The sequence below is a fragment of the Hordeum vulgare genome, chromosome 3H (assembly GCF_904849725.1).
Source record: "Hordeum vulgare subsp. vulgare chromosome 3H, MorexV3_pseudomolecules_assembly, whole genome shotgun sequence".
In the NCBI taxonomy this organism is placed as follows: Eukaryota; Viridiplantae; Streptophyta; class Magnoliopsida; order Poales; family Poaceae; genus Hordeum; species Hordeum vulgare.
This window is the reverse complement of record NC_058520.1, coordinates 411,037,688-411,055,734: the sequence shown is the minus strand read 5'-3', so window position 1 is coordinate 411,055,734 and position 18,047 is coordinate 411,037,688.

The window sequence follows — 18,047 nt, the reverse complement described above, 5'->3', positions numbered from 1 at the left end:
AGGTCTTTTCCCTTCAGCCATTTTCTCCACTTGAGGAATTTGAGCTTTTGATGATTCTGAGGAAGTGTGCAAATTTTCTTCAAGAAATTATGCAAATGAGTTAAGTTGATGAGAACCTAGAGATTCGTCAGTAGACATTTTGTACCTATGAACAGGGTATAGGTGCGAAAAAATTGAAGAGGTCATATGTGTTCTCAGAAGTTTTTGAAAAGTATATCAATTTGAGGAATTTGACCAAAGATGTCTTGAAGAATTTCACTAAGTGTTCTTGACTTAGGTACCAGGGTTGTGCAGATTCAAAAATTCACACAATTGAGGAATCTTTTGAAGAATAACATGTCTTAGTGAAATAAATCAAGTGAATTAAGCTTTGGAGGTGTTCATATGATGAACTGTTGAGGAATAAACATTTTTGAAGATTTGGCAAAAACATGAAGATCTACAAGGGCACTAAAATTAGATTTTAATTACCCTTGCTGATGAACATGACGAGCATGAAGAAACTGAACAGGAGGGGTCCATCGGTTTAGATCTTCTGCGCCCTAACTTGGCGGCACAAGACAACTATGGCGGCAGCGGAGTAAAGATGTATGCGACCGGCATGAGTACGGCGGCAAGGAGGTTGATGTAGTGATGCTCTTCCTCTCTGGCAGCGCTGAGTTTCAGTGGTGGTGCTAGGTGTGAGCTCGACCGGTGAAGAGTGAGATCGAGAGGCAGAGATTTACTGAAGGGGGTGAAGTGGATTTTATAGCTCACGTGAAAACGGTCCGGCCCTAAGTTTTCGGACCAAACTACCCCTGTCTCTTTGTCTCCGCACGACATGTGTCACCCATGTATAGAGAGGTGGAGATCATGGGGGATCGTGGGTTATTGAGACATGGGAAGTGGGAGCGGTTTGAGCGGCAATGGCCGAAAAAATCATAAGGTATTTTTGAAGATTTTGTTCGCAAATTCCTCAGCTCACAAGAACTCGATGAAGACTTTGAATGACTTTCAATTAGAATGCACATGAAGAGTTTGATAAGAGACTGGGTTGACCTTAGTATATGGGGGGAACGTATCCGATCACATTCACTTAGAAGAAAAACCAACTTGAAGAATTTACAATAAGTGAATGTTGTTGAGGACTTTGAAAGCTCAAACATACACACACACACACACACACACACACACACACACACACACACATATATATATATATGCATATAGTCAATGAAGAACACATGTTGAAAAAGTTTGAAGAATTTGAACTTTTGAGGAATTTGCAAACTTGAGGAATTTGAAAATTTGAATATCTGAACAATTTGCAACAATCTCAACTTTGAAGAATTTCAACTTTGGTTGGTGGCGTAGCCCATCGTATAAGAATGATGATTTCAGACACCGCGTAAAATTTTGTAGGGTTCTAAGAATTAAATTCTTCATTAATTTCCTCACACTTAGAGGGTTATTCTTAATTAATTGAAGAAAAACGTTACTTCTTGTGTCGCACATCTAAGTCATCAATTTTGCATAAGTGTTAGGATGTGTGTCCTTTCATAGGACATTCAAAGATTCTAAGATATTTATCTCACACCGCAACTTGCAAAATCTCTTTTCATCCAAGGGCTTAGTGAAGATATCTGCCAATTGTTGTTCAGTCTTCACGTGGTCGAGGAAGATGTTGCCGTTGAGTACATGATCACAAAGAACATGATGAAGAATCTGGATGTGCTTGGTATTTGAGTATTGTACTAGATTGTTCGCAATCTTAATTGCACTTTCATTTCCGCAGTAGAGTGGCACATTCTTCACATTGATGTCGTAGTCCTTGAGGGTTTGCTTCATTCACAGTAGTTGAGCACAACATGAACCAGTAGCAATATACTTAGATTGTTTGCAATCTTGATTGCACTCTCATTGTCACAGTAGAGTGGCACATTCTTCACATTGATGCCGTAGTCCTTGAGGGTTATCTTCATCCATAGTAGTTGAGCACAACATGAAGCAGCAGCAATATACTCAGCTTCAGAAGTGGATAGTGACGGCAGTTCTGTTTCTTCGAGGACCAACATACTAGGGGTCGTCCAAGGAAATGGCATGTGTGTGATGTTGACTTGTGATCTACACGACCACGAGCATAGTTAGAGTCAGAATATCCAACAAGATGAAGATTTGAGCCCTTGGGGTACCATAATCCAAGCATTGGTGTGTGAGCTAGATATCGAAGAATATGCTTCACAGCCTTATGGTGTGATTCGTTCGGTGTTGTTTGGAAGCGGGCACACATGTAAACACTAAGCATACTATCTCACCTAGATGCAAATAGGTACAATAATGAGCCAATCATGGAGTGATATACGTTTTGATCGAAATCTTTATCATTTTCATGAGTGTAGAGGTGGCCGTTTGTGGGCATTGGAATCTTGACACCTTTGCAGTCTTGCATGCGAATTTCTTCAGGACATCCTTGAGGTATTTCTCTTGAGAGATGAACATGCCATTGCGTTGTTGACAAATTTGAATACCTGGGAAGAATTTCAACTCCCCCATCATGGACATTTGATATTCTTCACCCATCATATAGACAAAGTCATCACTATAACGTTTGTGAGTGCAACGAAAGATAGTATCGTCTATATATATTTAACACATGAATAATTCATTGTCATAGGTTTTTGTGAAAAGAGTTGGGTCGAGTGAACCGGGTTTGAAGCCTTTCTTCATGAGGAATTCCTTCAACGTGTCATACCACGCCTGAGGGGCCTGCTTGAGGCCATAGAGAGCCTTGTTGAGTCTGAAGACTTTGTCAGCATGCTTTGGGTCTTCAAAACCTGGGGGCTGAGCAACATATACTTCTTCCTCAAGCTTACCATTGAGGAATGCACTTTTCACATACATTTGATATAATATGATATTGCGATGGTTAGCATAAGCAATCAATATAAGTATAGCCTCAAGTCTAGCAACAGGTGCAAAACTTTCATCAAAGCCAATTCACTTAACCTGTGTGTGTAACCCTAAGCTACAAGCTGATCCTTATTCCTCACTACTTGACCATCTTCATCTTGCTTGTTTTGATAGATCCACTTGGTATCGACGATATTGTGCTTGCGAGGATTAGGCCGCTTGACGAGGTTCCGCACTTGTTGAGTTTGAATTGATGTAGATCTTCTTGCATTGCTTGAATCCACTCAGGCTCCGTAAAGGCTTCATCAACCTTTGAGGGTTCTGTGACAGACACAAAGGAACAGTGCCCACAAAAATTAGCTAAATGTGAAGCTTTTGAGCGAGTGAGGGGACCTGGTGTAGTGATGTCATCGAGGATTTTTTCAATCTGCACTTCATTTGCAACCCTTGGGTGAGGAGGTTGATGACTTTGTTGGGGTTGAGTATTTTGAGCAGCGGCAATTTCCTCAGGCGCACCACTATTAATTTTTCATTGTTTGGGTTGAATTCTTCAACATGTAGAGGTTCTTCAATGGGGATGATATCTTCAGTTGCCTTGAACCTAATGGATTCCTCAGGAGACATTTCATCTAGTACAGGAGGCATGTGCTCTATAGTATGCTATGCTATGTACCGCACCTGATGTGTGCCTTGCCATGAATCTGTCAAGGGGTACAAGAGTGATCCAGGAATGGATTACTCGACAATGGTCGAAATTATCATTAGTAACTTGAGGACTAAGGAAATGTTTCCCGATAATGGAGGTGATAAAGGAGTTTGTCGTAAAGGGTTACGTCGATGCAAGCTTTGACACCAATCTGGATAACTCTGAGTAGCAAACCAAATTCGTACAGTGGAGGAGTAATTTGGAACAGTTCCAAATGGAGCGTGGCAGCAACATCTATAGGATGACATAGAGATTTGTAAAGCACACATTGGTCTGGAAAGTTCAGACCCCTCGACTAAAACCTCTCTCACAAGCAAAACATGATAAATGCACAACTTATTGGGTGTGAATCACATAGTGATGTGAACTAGATTATTGACTCTAGTGCAACTAAGAGACTGTTGGAAATATACCCTAGAGGAAATAATAAATAAGTTATTATTATATTTCCTTGTTCATGACAATCGTTTGTTATCCATGCTATAATTGTATTGATTGGAAACTCAAATACATGTGTGGGTACATAGACAACACGCTGTCCCTAGTGAGCCTCTAAGGACTGGCTCATTGATCAAAGATGGTCAAGGTTTCCTGACCATAGACATGAGTTGTTATTTGATAAAGGGATCACATCATTAGGAGAATGATGTGATGGGCATGACCCAAACTATGAACATAGCATGTGATCATGTCAGTTTATTGCTACCGTTTTCTACATGTCAAGTATCTGTTTCTATGACGATGAGATCATGCAACTCCCGGGCACTGGAGTAATGCCTTGTGTATACCAAATGTCACAACGTAACTAGGTGACTATAAAGGTCCTCTACAAGTATCTATGAAGGTGTTTGTTGGGTTGGCGTGAATCGAGAATGGGATTTGTCACTCCGTACAACGGAGAGGTATATCTAGGGCCCACTCGGTAATAAAACATCACAATGAGCTTGTAAGAAATGTGACTACAGAGTTGGTCACGAGATCCTGTATTATGGAACGAGTAAAGAGACTTGCCAGTAACGAGATTGAACTAGGTATGGAGATACCGACGATCGAATCTCGGGCAAGTAACATACCGATCGACGAAGGGAACATCATACAGGATTAACTGAATACTTGACATAGAGGTTCAACCGATAAAGATCTTCGTCGAATATGTAGGAGCCAATATGGGCATCTAGGTCCCTCTATTGGTTATTGACTCGAGAGTGTCTCAGGTCATGTCTGCATAATTCTCCAACCCACAAGGTTTGCACACTTAAGGTTCGATGACATTTCGATATAGTTGAGCTATGTATGTTGGTGACGAAGGTTGTTCGGAGTACCGGATGACATCCCAGACATCACGAAGAGTTCCGGAATGTTCTAGAGATGAAGATTGATATATAGGAAAGAGGTATACATGTTCCAAAAAGGTTTCACGCACTATCGGTAAAGTACCGGGAGTGACAAATGGGTTCCGGGGGTTCACCGGGAGGGGCACATAGGACCAAGAGGTGGCGCTCCATCCCCTGGTGGGCTGGGCGGCTAGCCCCTATAGGCCTATGCACCGAAGTGCAAGGAGCGGAGGGAGTCCGAATTGGAGGACTCCTCCCTAGCGCCTCCACCTCCCAACCGGAGGAGGACTACTCCTCTTAGGCGCCACCCCTTCCCTCCCTCCTATATATAGTGGATAGGAGAGAGGCAACTGCACCCAAAAAAGGTTATGGAACGCATCCGCATCCAATTAGGTCATGGTGTGCAGCCGCACCCAATCAGGTCATGGCGCGCAGCCGCACCCAATTAGGTCATGGCGCAGCTTTGTCTCCCTCCTCTAGTTCTTTCCACCTCTAGATCGGTTCGACAGTACACGACGAAGCCCTACCGGATCAGCTCCACCACCATCGCCGCCACGCCGTCGTGCTGGAGGAGAACTCATCTACCTCTCCACCCTTGCTTGCAGGATCAAGGAGGTGGAGATCGTCATCGAATTGTACGTGTGCTGAACGCGGAGGTGGCGTCCGTTCGGCACTAGATTGGGACGGATCGTGATGGGATCGCGGGACGGATCATGATGAGATCATGGGACGGATCATGATTGGATCGTGAAGACGTTCGACTACATCAACCACATTATAACGCTTCCGCTTAGCGATCTACAAAGGTATGTAGATGCACTCCCCCCTCTCGTAGATGTTAGTCTCCATAGATTGATCTTGGTGAGCGTAGGAATTTTTGTTTCCCATGTGACGTTCCCCATCAGTGGCATCATGAGCTAGGTCTATGCGTAGGTGACATCTCGAGTAGAACACAAAGGAGTTTGTGGGCGTTGATATTCAGATTGCTTCCCTCCTTAGTCTTTTCTTGGTTCAATAGTACCGTGGGATTAAGTGGCCCAGACCAACTTTACTCGTCCACGTATGAGAGACCGGTTCCATTGACTGACATGCAACTTGTTGCATAAAGATGTCTGGCGGGTGTGTGTCTCTCCTACTTTAGTTGAATCGGCTTCGACAGAGGCGGTCCTTGTAGAACGTTAAATAGCAAATTGCATATCATCGTTGTGTTTTTTGCGTAGGTAAGAAGCATTCTTGCTAGATACCCGTAGCAGCCACGTAAAATATGCAACAAAAAATTAGAGGAAGTCTAACTTGTTTTTGCAGGGTATATTGTCATATGATATGGCCAAAGACATGATGTCATATATTTGATGTATGAGATGATCATGTTGTAATAGTTAATATCGACCTGCATGCCGATGCTACAACAACTAGCAGGAGCCATAGGGTTGTCTTTTATTTTTTGGGCGTTTAGTGATGCTTTACTTTATCGCTAAATCAGTAGCAATAGTAGTACAAGCATAGATGGCGCGACAACCTCGATGGCAGCAGAATGATGGAGATCATGGTGTGGCGCCGGTGACGATGGAGATCATGTCGTTGGTTTGAAGATGGAGATCAAAAAGCACAAGTTCATGGCCATATCATTTCACTTATGATTTGCATGTGATGTTAATCCTTTTTATGCACCTTGTTTTGCTTAGAACGACGGTAGCATTATAAGGTGATCCCTCTCCAAAATTTCAAGATAAATTGTGTTCTCCCTGAGTGTGCACCGTTATGGCAGTTCGTCGTTCTGAGACACCACGTGATGATTGAGTGTGATAGACTCTACATCCACACAACGGGTGCAAGACTGTTTTGCACACGTGGAACACTTGGGTTAAACTTGATGAGCCTAGAATGGACATACATGGCCTCGGAACACAAGAGACCGAAAGGTCGAACATGAGTCATATAGTTTATATGATCAACATGAATATATTCACCTTTGAAACTAGCTCATCGCACGTGATGATCGGACTTGGGTTGGTGAATTTGGATCATGTACCATTCAAATGACCAGAGGGATGTCAATTTGAGAGGGAGTTCTTAAGTAATATGATTAATTGAACTCGTTATCATGAACATAGTCAAAATGACTTTTGCAAATTATGTTGTAGATGATTAGCTTGCTGTGTAGCTCCCCTGTTTTTTGATATGTTCCTAGAGAAAGCTAAGTTGAAAGATGATAGTAGAAATTATGCGGACTAAGTCCATAAACTAAGGATTGTCATCATTGTGGCGCATAAGGCTTATGTCCTTAAGACACACCTCAGTGAGGTACCCCAAGCGTCGTTTGTGGATGTTGCGAACATCTGACATACACGTTTTGATGACTACATGATAGAATTGAGGCACCCAAGACATTTTTTGAACGTGACAGAACATATGATATGTTCCAAGAGATGAAATTAGGATTTCAGGCTCATGCCTGTGTTGAGAGGTGTCAGACCTACGACAAGATTCTTTGCCCGCAAAGTAAAGGAGAAAAGCTCAATCGTTGAGCACGTGCTCAAATTGTTTGGGTACTACAATCACTTGAATCAAGTGGGATTTGATCTTCCAAATGAGATAGTGATTGACATAGTTCTCCAAAGTCCCTGCCACAAATCTACCGAGCTTCGTGATGAACTATAGCATACCAGGGATAGAAGATGATCCTTGAGCTATTCGCGATGTTTGACACCGCGAAGGTAGAAATCAAGAAGGAGCATCAAGTGTTGATGGTTAGTAAAACCACTAGTTTCAAGAAGGTCAAGGAAAAGAAGGGAAACTTTGAGAATGACAAGTCAATTGTCACTCCAATGAAGAAACCCAAGGTTGAACCCAAACCCGAGACTATGTGCTTCTATGATGAGGGGAATGATCACTGAGGCGTAATTGCCCTAGACACTTGGTAGATAAGAAGGCTCGCAATGTAAACCTAAGTATATTAGATATACGTGTTATTGATGTGTACTTTACTAGTACTCCTAGTATCACTTGGGTAATAAATACTGGTTCAATTGCTAAATGTTAGTAACTTTAAATAAAAGCTACGTAATAGATGGAGACTAGCTAAAGGCGACGTGATGATGTGTGCTAGAAGTGTTTCCAAGGTTGATGTGATCACCATCGCACACTCGCTCTACCTTCGAGATTAGTATTAGACCTCAATGTTGTTTGGTGTTTGCGTTGAGTATGAACATGATCGGATCATGTTTAGTGCGATACGGTTATTCATTTAAGGAGAATAATATTTACTCTGTTTACTTGAACAATACCTTCAATGGTCATGCACCTAATATGAATGGTTTATTGAATCTCGATCGTGGTGATACACATGTCCATAATATTGATGCCAAAAGATACAAAGTAGTAATGATAGTACCACTTACTTTTGGCATTGCCGCTTAAGTCATATTGGTATAAAACACATGAAGAAAGTTCCATGCCGATGGATCTTTGGACCCACTCGTTTTTGAATCGTTTGAGACATGCGAACCATGCCTATTGGTGTAAACGCATGAAGAAACTCCATGCAGACGAATCTTTTGGACTCACTTGATTTCGAATCACTTGAGACATGCAAATCATGCCACATGGGCAAGATGACCGAAGGCCTTGTTTTCAGTAAGATGGAACAAGCAAGTGACTTATTGGAAATAATACATTTTTTTGTATGCAGTCCAATGAGTGCTCAGGCACGCAGTGGATATCGTTATGTTCTTATTTCACACATGATTTGTGTATATACAGGTGTATTCACTTGATGAATCACAAGTCTAAATTATTGAAAAGTTTAAGCAATTTCAGAGTGAAGTTAAAGATCTTCGTGACAAGAGGATGAAATATCTACAATGTGATCGTAGAGATGAATATGTGAGTTGCGAGTTTGGTATACATTTGTTGGAAATATGCCCTAGAGGCAATAATAAATTAGTTATTATTATATTTCTTTGTTCATGATAATCGTTTATTATCCATGCTATAATTGTATTGATTGGAAACACAGTGCATGTGTGGATACATAGACAAAACACTGTCCCTAGTAAGCCTCTAGTTGACTAGCTCGTTGATCAAAGATGGTCAAGGTTTCCTGACCATAGGCAAGTGTTGTCACTTGATAACGGGATCACATCATTAGGAGAATCATGTGATGGACTAGACCCAAACTAATAGACGTAGCATGTTGATCGTGTCATTTTGTTGCTACTGTTTTCTGCGTGTCAAGTATTTGTTCCTATGACCATGAGATAATATAACTCACTGACACCGGAGGAATGCTTTGTGTGTATCAAACGTCGCAACGTAACTGGGTGAATATAAAGATGTTCTACAGGTATCTCCGAAGGTGTTTGTTGAGTTAGTATGGATCAAGACTGGGATTTGTCACTCCGTGTGACGGAGAGGTATCTCGGGGCCCATTCGGTAATACAACATCACACACAAGCCTTGCAAGCAATGTGACTTAGTGTAAGTTGCAGGATCTTGTATTACGGAACGAGTAAAGAGACTTGCCGGTAAACGAGCTTGAAATAGGTATGCGGATACTGACAATCGAATCTCGGGCAAGTAACATACCGAAGGACAAAGGGAATGACATACGGGATTATATGAATCCTTGGCACTGAGGTTCAAACGATAAGATCTTTGTAGGATATGTAGGATCCAATATGGGCATCCAGGTCCCGCTATTGGATATTGACCGAGGAGTCTCTCAGGTCATGTCTACATAGTTCTCGAACCCGCAGGGTCTGCACACTTAAGGTTCGACGATGTTTTATGAGTATTTGAGTTATATGGTTGGTTACCGAATGTTGTTCGGAGTCCCGGATGGGATCACGGACGTCACGAGGGTTTCCGGAATGGTCCGGCGACGAAGATTGATATATAGGATGACCTCATTTGGTTACCGGAAAGTTTTCGGGCATTACTGGAAAAGTTTCGGGCTCATCGGTAGTGTACCGGGAGTGCCGGGAGGGTTGACAGGGACCATCGAGAGGGGTGTCACGCCCCAAGGGGTCTCATGGGCTATGGGAAGAGACAAACCAGCCCCTAGTGGGCTGGAATAAGTTCCCACTAAGGCCCATAAGGTCTGAGAAGGGAAAAACCCAAGGTGGAAAGAGTTTCCAAGTGGGAAGGTGGAATCCTACTCCAAGTAAGATTGGAGTAGGACTCCTCCACCTCAAATTTCGGCCAAACCTTGAGGGTTTGAGGCTGCCTCCTCCCATCCCTCCCTCCTATATATACTGAGGTATTAGGGCTGATTTGTGACAACTTTTGCCACGGCAGCCCGACCACATACCTCCACGGTTTTACCTCTAGATCGCGTTTCTGCGGAGCTCGGGCGGAGCCCTGCTGAGATTAGATCACCACCAACCTCCGGAGCGCCGTCACGCTGCCGGAGAACTCATATACCTCTCCGTCTCTCTTGCTGGATCAAGAAGGCCGAGATCATCGTCGAGTTGTAGGTGTGCTGAACGCGGAGGTGCCGTCCGTTCGGCACTAGATCGGAGCGGATCGTGGGACGGATCGCGGGACGGTTCGTGGGATGGTTCGCGGGGCGGATCGAGGGACGTGAGGACGTTCCACTACATCAACCATGTTTCTTAACGCTTCTGCTGTGCGATCTACAAGGGTACGTAGATCGGAAATCCCCTCTCGTAGATGGACATCACCATGATAGGTCTTCGTGCGCGTAGGAAAATTTTTGTTTCCCATGCGACGTTCCCCAACAGTGGCATCATGAGCTAGGTTCATGCGTAGATGTAATCTCCAGTAGAACACAAAAGTTTTTGTGGGCGGTGATGTGCGTTTTGCTGCCCTCCTTAGTCTTTTCTTGATTCCGCGGTATTGTTGGATCGAAGCGGCTCGGACCGACATTACTCGTACGCTTACGAGAGACCGGTTTCATCGCTACGAGTAACTCCGTTGCTCAAAGATGACCGGCGAGTGTCGGTTTCTCCAACTTTAGTTGAATCGGATTTGACCGAGGAGGTCCTTGGATGAGGTTAAATAGCAATTCATATATCTCCGTTGTGGTGTTTGCGTAAGTAAGATGCGATCCTACTAGATACCCATGGTCACCACGTAAAACATGCAACAACAATTAGAGGACGCCTAACTTGTTTTTGCAGGGTATGCTTGTGATGTGATATGGCCAACGATGTGATGTGATATATTGGATGTATGAGATGATCATGTTGTAATAGTTAATATCGACTTGCACGTCGATGGTACGGCAACCGGTAGGAGCCATAGGGTTGTCTTTAAACTAACGTTTGTGCTTGCAGATGCGTTTACTATATTGCTAGGACATAGCTTTAGTAGTAATAGCATGAGTAGCACGACAACCCCGATGGCGACACGTTGATGGAGATCATGATGATGGAGATCATGGTGTGACGCCGGTGACAAGAAGATCGTGCCGGTGCTTTGGTGATGGAGATCAAGAAGCACATGATGATGGCCATATCATGTCACTCATGAATTGCATGTGATGTTAATCCTTTATGCACCTTATCTTGCTTAGAACGATGGTAGCATTATGAGGTGATCTCTTACTAAAATTTCAAGACGAAATTGTGTTCTCCCCGACTGTGCACCGTTGCGACAGTTCTTCGTTTCGAGACACCACGTGATGATCGGGTGTGATAGACTCAACGTTCACATACAACAGGTGCAAAACAGTTGCACACGCGGAACACTCGGGTTAAGCTTGACGAGCCTAGCATGTGCAGACATGGCCTCGGAACACATGAGACTGAAAGGTCGAGCATGAATCGTATAGTTGATATAATTAGCATAGAGATGCTTACCACTGAAACTATTCTCGACTCACGTGATGATCGGACTTGAGATAGTGGATTTGGATCATGTACCACTCAAATGACTAGAGAGATGTACTTTTTGAGTGGGAGTTCTTAAATAATATGATTAATTGAACTAATTGTCATGAATATAGTCTAATGGTCTTTGCGAATTACGATGTAGCTTGCGCTATAGCTCTACTGTTTTTATATGTTCCTAGAGAAAATTTAGCTGAAAGTTGATAGTAGCAAAATTTGCAGACTGAGTCAGTAAAGCCGAGGATTGTCCTCGTTGCTGCGCAGAAGGCTTATGTCCTTAATGCACCACTCGGTGTGCTGCACCTCGAGCGTCGTGTGTAGATGTTGTGAACATCCGACATACACATTTCTGATGACTACACGATAGTTCAGTACAAAATACTTAATGGCTTAGAAGCAAGGCGCCGAAGACGTTTTGAAACGTCACGGAACATAAGAGATGTTCTAAAGAGATGAAATTGTGATTTCTTGCTTGTGCCCTTGTTAAGAGGTATGAGACCTCCGACAAGATTCTTTGTCCACGAAGTAAAGGAGAAAAGCTCAATCGTTGAGCGTGTGCTCAAATTATGTGAGTGCGACAATCGCTTGAATCAAGTGGGAGTTGATCTTCCAGATAAGATAGTGATGGTTCTCCAAAGTCACTGCCACCAAGCTGTGAGAGCTTCGTGATGAACTATAACATATCAAAGATAGATACAATGATCCTTGAGCGATTCGCGATGTTTGACACTGCGAAAGTAGAAATCAAGAAGGAGCATCAATAGTTGATGGTTAGTAAAACCACTAAGTTTCGAGAAAGGCAAGGGCTAGAAGGAATACTTCGTGAAACGGCAAAGCAGTTGCTACACTAATGAAGAGACCCCAGATTAAACCCAAGCCCGGGACTAAATGCTTATGTTATGAGGGGAACGGTCACTGAGGCGGAGCAACTCTAGATACTTGGTAGATAAGAAGACTGGCAAAAGTCGAAAGAAGTATATTTGATATACATGATGTTGATGTGTACTTTACTAGTACTCCTAGTAGCACGAGGGTATTGGATACCGGTTCGGTTGCTAAGTGATTAGTAACACGAAATGAAAGCTACGGCATTAACGGAGACTAGCTAAAGGCGAGGTGACGATACGTGTTGGAAGTTTTTCCAAGGTTGATATGATCAAACGTCGCACGCTCCCTCTACCATCGGGATCGGTGTTAAACCTAAATAATTGTTATTTGCTGCTTGCGTTAAGCATGAACATGATTGGATCATGTTTATTGCAATACGATTATTCATTTAAAGAGAATAATGGTTACTCTATTTGCTTGAATAATCACCTTCAATGGTTTATTGAATCTCGATCGTAGTGTTACACATGTTCATGATATTGGTGCCAAAAGATATGAGGTAATGATGATAGTACTACTTACTTGTGGCACTGCCGCTTGAGTCATGTTGGTATAAATTACATGAAGAGGCTCCATGCTGATGGATCTTTATACTCACTTGATTTTGAATCACTAGTGACATGCAAATCATACCACATGAGCAAGGCCTTGTTTTCATTGAGATGAAACAAGACAGTAACTTGTTGGAAGTGATACATTTTGATGCATGCAGTCCAATGGGTGCTGAGGCACGCAGTGGATATCATTATGTTCTTACTTCAATGACGATTTGAGTAGATACAAGAGTATTTACTTAATGAATCACAAGTCTGAAATATTGAAAAGTTCAATTCTGTTTGGGAGTGAAGTTCGTCGTAACAAGAGGATAAACTGTCTACGATATGATCATAGAAATGAATATATGAGTTACGAGTTTTGGTACGCAGTTAAGACAATGTGGAAATTGTTTCGTAGTTCATGCCACCTGGAACATCATAGTGTGATGATGTGTCTGAACGTCATAGCCACGCACTATTTGGTATGGTGCATGCTATGATGTCTCTTATCGAATTACCACTATCGTTTATGGGTTATGCATTAGAGACAACCGCATTCACTTTAAATAGGGCACCGCGTATTTCCGTTGAGATGACACAGTATAGACTGAGGTTTAGAGAAATCTAAACTGTTGTTTCTTGAAAGTTTGGGGCTTCGACACTTATGTGAAAAAGTTTCAGTCTGATAAGCTCGAACCCAAAGCGGATAAATGCATCTTCATAGGATATCCAAAACAGTTGGGTACATCTCCTATCTCAGATCCGAAAGCAAAGTGTTTGTTTCTAGAAACGGATCCTTTCTCGAGGAAAGGTTTCTCTCGAAAGAATTGAGTGGGAGGGTGGTAGAACTCGATGAGGTTATTGAACCATCACTTCAACCAATGTGTAGCAGGGCGCAGGAATTTGTTCCTGTGGCGCCTACACCAATTGAAGTGAAAGCAGATGATGGTGATCATCGACCATCGGATCAAGTTACTACAAGCCTCGTAGGTTGACAAGATCGCGTACTACTACAGAGTGGTACGGTAACCCTGTCTTGGAGGTCATGTTGTTGAGAAACAGTGAACCTACGAGTTATGGAGAAAGCAATGGTGGGCCCGTATTCCGACAAATGGCTGGAAGCCATGAAATCCGAGAGAGGATCCATGTATGAAAACAAAGTGTAGACTTTGGAAGAACTACTTGATGGTCATAGGACTATTGAGTAAAGATGGATCTTTAAAAGGAAGACAGACAATGATGGTGATAAGTCACTATTAAGAAAAGCTCGACTTGTCGCAAAGATGTTTCCGACAAGATCAAACAGTTGACTATGATGAGACTTTCTCACTCGTAGCGATGCTAAAAGTCTGTTAGAATTATGTTAGTAGTTGATGCATTATTTATGAAATATTGCACATAGGATGTCAAAACATTGTTTCCTCGACGGTTTCCTTGAGCAAACATTGTATGTGATACAACCAGGAGGTTTTGTCGATCCTAAAGATACTAGCAAGTATGCAAGCTCCAGCAATCCTTCGATGGACTGGTGCAAGCATCTCGGAGTTGGAATATACACTTTGATAAGATGATCAAAGATTTTGGGTTTGTACAAGGTTTATGAGAAACTTGTATTTCCAAAGAAGTGAGTGGGAGCACAATAGAATTTCTGATAAGTATATGTGGTTGACATATTGTGGATCAAAAGTAATGTAGAATTCATGTAAAGCATACAAGGTTGTTTGAAAGGAGTTTTCAAAGGAATACCTGGATTGCGCTACTTGAACGTTGAGTATCAAAGATCTATGGAGATAGATCGAAAGCGCTTAATAGAAGTTTCAACAAGATGCATGCCTTGACAAGTTTTTGAAGGAGTTCAAAATAGATCAGCAAAGAAGGAGTTCTTGGTTGCGTTGTGAGGTGTGAATTTGAGTAAGACTCAAAACCCGACCCCGGCAGAATAAAGAGAATAGACGAAGGTCGTCTTCTATGCCTTGGCCGTAGAATCTGAAGTATGCCATGCTGGGTACCGCACCTGATGTGTGCCTTAACTCAAAGTCTGTTGAGAGGTACAGAGAGTGATCCATGACTGAATCACTAGCAACGGTCAAAATTTATCCTTAGTAACTGATGGACTAAGGAATTTTTCTCGATTATGGAGGTGGTTAAAAAGTTCGTCGTAAAGAGTTACGTCGATGCAAACTTTGACACTAATCCGAATAACTATGAGTAGTGAAACGGATTCGTATAGTAGAGTAAATATTTGGAGTATTTTCGAATAGCACATAGTAGCAGCATCTATAAGATGACATAAAGATTTGTAAAGAACACACGGATCTGAAAGTTTCAGAACCGTTGACTAAAACCTCTCTCATGAGCAAGACGTGATCAGACCCCATAACTATATGGGTGTTGGATTCGTTGGAATCACATGGTGATGTGAACTAGATTATTGACTCTAGTGCAAGTGGGAGACTGTTGGAAATATGCCCTAGAGGCAATAATAAATTAGTTATTATTATATTTCTTTGTTCATGATAATCGTTTATTATCCATGCTATAATTGTATTGATTGGAAACACAGTGCATGTGTGGATACATAGACAAAACACTGTCCCTAGTAAGCCTCTAGTTGACTAGCTCGTTGATCAAAGATGGTCAAGGTTTCCTGACCATAGGCAAGTGTTGTCACTTGATAACGGGATCACATCATTAGGAGAATCATGTGATGGACTAGACCCAAACTAATAGACGTAGCATGTTGATCGTGTCATTTTGTTGCTACTGTTTTCTGCGTGTCAAGTATTTGTTCCTATGACCATGAGATCATATAACTCACTGACACCGGAGGAATGCTTTGTGTGTATCAAACGTCGCAACGTAACTGGGTGACTATAAAGATGCTCTACAGGTATCTCCGAAGGTGTTCGTTGAGTTAGTATGGATCGAGACTGGGATTTGTCACTCCGTGTGACGGAGAGGTATCTCGGGGCCCACTCGGTAATACAACATCACACACAAGCCTTGCAAGCAATGTGACTAAGTGTAAGTTGCGGGATCTTGTATTACGGAATGAGTAAAGAGACTTGCCGGTAAACGAGCTTGAAATAGGTATGCGGATACTGACGATCGAATCTCGGGCAAGTAACATACCGAAGGACAAAGGGAATGACATACGGGATTATATGAATCCTTGGCACTGAGGTTCAAACGATAAGATCTTCGTAGAATATGTAGGATCCAATATGGGCATCCAGGTCCCGCTATTGGATATTGACCGAGGAGTCTCTCGGGTCATGTCTACATAGTTCTCGAACCCGCAGGGTCTGCACACTTAAGGTTCGACGATGTTTTATGAGTATTTGAGTTATATGGTTGGTTAACGAATGTTGTTCGGAGTCCCGGATGGGATCACGGACGTCACGAGGGTTTTCGAAATGGTCCGGAGACGAAGATTGATATATATGATGACCTCATTTGGTTACCGGAAAGTTTTCGGGCATTACTGGAAAAGTTTCGGGCTCATCGGTAGTGTACCGGGAGTACCGGGAGGGGTGACGGGGACCATCGAGAGGGGTGTTACGCCCCAAGGGGTCTCATGGGCTATGGGAAGAGATAAACCAGCCCCTAGTGGGCTGGAATAAGTTCCCACTAAGGCCCATAACGTTTGAGAAGGGAAAAACCCAAGGTGGAAAGAGTTTCCAAGTGGGAAGGTGGAATCCTACTCCAAGTAGGATTGGAGTAGGACTCCTCCACCTCAAATTTCGGCCAAACCTTGAGGGTTTGAGGCTGCCTCGTCCCCTCCCTCCCTCCTATATATACTGAGGTATTAGGGCTGATTTGAGACAAGTTTTGCCACGGCAGCCCGACCACATACCTCCATGGTTTTTCCTCTAGATCGCGTTTCTGCGGAGCTAGGGCGGAGCCCTGCTGAGATTAGATTACCACCAACCTCCGGAGCGCCATCATGCTGCCGGAGAACTCATCTACCTCTCCGTCTCTCTTGCTGGATCAAGAAGGCCGAGATCATCGTCGAGTTGTACGTGTGCTGAACGCGGAGGTGCCGTCCGTTCGGCACTAGATCGGAGCGGATCGTGGGACTGATCGCGGGACGGTTCGTGGGATGGTTCGCGGGGCGGATCGAGGGACGTGAGGACGTTCCATTACATCAACCGTGTTTCTTAACGCTTCTGCTGTGCGATCTACAAGGGTACGTAGATCGGAAATCCCTCTCGTAGATGGACATCACCATGATAGGTCTTCGTGCGCGTAGGAAATTTTTTGTTTCCCATGCGACGTTCCCCAACAACATTTAAGACAATGTGGAAATTGTTTCACAATTCATGCCACGTGGAACACCATAGTGTGATGGTGTGTCCGAACATCGTAGCAACGCCCTATTAGATATGGTGCATACTATGATGTCTCTTATTGAATTACCACTATCGTTTTGGGGTTATGCATTAGAGACAACCACATTCACCTTATATACGGCACATTTAATTCCATTGAGATGACACCGTATGAACTATGGTTTAGAGAAACCTAAGCTGTCGTTTCTTAAAGTTTGGGGCTCCGATGCTTATGTCAAAAGGCTTTAGACTGATAAGCTCGAACCCAAAGCAGATAATTACATCTTTATAGGATACCCAAAGGAATCAGTTGGGTATACCTCCTATCTCATATCCAAAAGCGAAGTATTTGTTGGTGAAAACGGGTCCTTTCTCGAGAAAGAGTTTCTCTCGAAAGAATTGAGTGGGAGGATGGTGGAACTTGATGAGGTTTTTGAACCATCGCTTCAACCAGATAGTAGAAGGGCACGGGAAATTGTTCATGTGGCCCTTACACCAGTTGAAGTGGA